A 2,031-nucleotide genomic window follows, 5' to 3' on the forward strand; every position below is an offset into this window, starting at 1 on the left:
ACCAATCTTATAAACTCATTCTAAAAATTAGATGAAAAAAAATCCTCCTTCTGCATACATTGAACACTAAAAAATTATAGGTATTGTGTCCAGATGTTTACACACTTACCTTATAGAAGCCTCATAGGAACCCTCTCTTTTCAGTTACAAGCATCTTGCCATGGTTTTTACTCACTTACCTTATGGAAGCTTCATAACAATCGCATCTTTTATAGATGAGAAAACTGAGGCTTTGGATGTCTCTGGGGGAAACTTGGACCAGCAACGGCCAGAGGATCTTCTGAACTTAAGCAATATCCATTGCCTCCCTACCTTTGGGCATCTTCTGGTTGCCAGTGTACTGCGGTCAGTTCCCTCGCTGGCTCCAAAATTCGACTGGGCAGGCTCCAAAGCAGTGGAATCCGGCGCTACTGCCACCTGCGCCTCGTGGATCCCAGAGCTGCAGGAGGGCTTCACCCAGCGCACCCTGAGCTAGCCCCGCTTGTGGCTGGCGTTGGGGGACAGCGTGTTCAGGGTGCCTATTCTCCTGTATATGGCAGCCTGTGCTTTCGCTGTCCGCACATTCGTAGATGTGAGAGCCACAGGCTGGCTCTGCAGAACCCTAGTGCTGGCCCTGATTGGGGCTGCCTTTGGTGCACATGCCAAAGTTTAGTGTGGTCCACGTGGGGCACCCCTGCTCTTCTCGGGCAGCTGGGCCTTCACTTGCCACCTATCACCTCTTCCTAGCAGAGGCATGGCTGCCACAGGCAGCCCTGAGCCATGGGGTGGCAATGCGCTAGAGGCTAACACCCCGCATCACCCCCATACCCTGAGCTGACATGTCTGCTAAAAAATCCCTGCCAATCTGTCTGGTTTATTTTAGAAGCACCTGGATACAACAAGCCTGAGAGCTGTGACTTGGGGAGGAGAGAGCACAAATGCATTCATCCTCCTTCCACCACTGTCCAACAACTGAAGACCACCAAGTGAAGAGAAACAACTGAGTGTACCAACTGAAGAGCACCAAGAGAGTGTACCAACTGAAGGCCACCAAGAGAGGGTACCAACTGAAGGCAAACAATGAGGGCACCCACTGAAGGCCACCAAGAGAAGGCCAGTTGCCCTGCCAACCAGACCGCATCCTAGTTCAGAGGAAACAATCAGGTTCAGAATCCCCTGCATGCATCCCCACAAACTTGGAACTTGAGAGCACAGGCACGTGGCTCACAAGGCCCCACCCTTTCAGACGCCCCACCCCATGTTTCATTCATTGCTGGCTGCTAGGACCTTTGAGTTTTCTCACTGTGAAGAAGTTCCTAGGGATCATCACCTTACAATGAATGATGCTAAAATTACTGAAACCAAATCTGCCTCACGCAGTGTCGTCTGGGATTCATAGACTCCCCTTTCCCCCATAACCTCTGAAACATTAACAAACTAGAAATAAGAGAGATTTCTGCAGGTGCTTTCAGAAAAAATCATTCCCATGAGCTAAACCTACTCTATAATGTCAAGTCATATTTCATATATACACATATATCTCCAATCCACATATGTTCCATTTACATTTTTGAAAATAACACATATGTTCAATCAAATTAACAAGAATAAGAGAAGAAATTTTCTAAAATTTACACATGATGTACATCATATTTTTCTAATGATCACTTTGACAGAGTAACTTAGAATCTGTGGTTTCATAACACCAAGAGGATTATGTAAGAGAAAACCACCACATAATACACAATTCTCAATGTGATCATCTTTGCTACTCTTAACTAGAAAGTACCCAGTGAATGCATTTTGAACTGCGTTGTGACTTTGGTGAGTTATTCATTTTTTCTGATCATTGGTTTGATTGTCAAAGATACATGAGTATCACCAATCTTATAAACTCATTCTAAAAATTAGATGAAAAAAAGTCTCCTTCTCCATATACAGAACACTAAAAAATTATAGCTATTGTGTCCAGATTTTTACACACTTACCTTATAGAAGCCTCATAGGAACCCTCTCTTTTAAGTTACAAGCATCTTGCCATGGTTTTTACTC

This window comes from Hylobates moloch, unplaced genomic scaffold (assembly GCF_009828535.3).
Source record: "Hylobates moloch isolate HMO894 unplaced genomic scaffold, HMol_V3 SCAFFOLD_3, whole genome shotgun sequence".
Taxonomy (NCBI): domain Eukaryota; kingdom Metazoa; phylum Chordata; class Mammalia; order Primates; family Hylobatidae; genus Hylobates; species Hylobates moloch.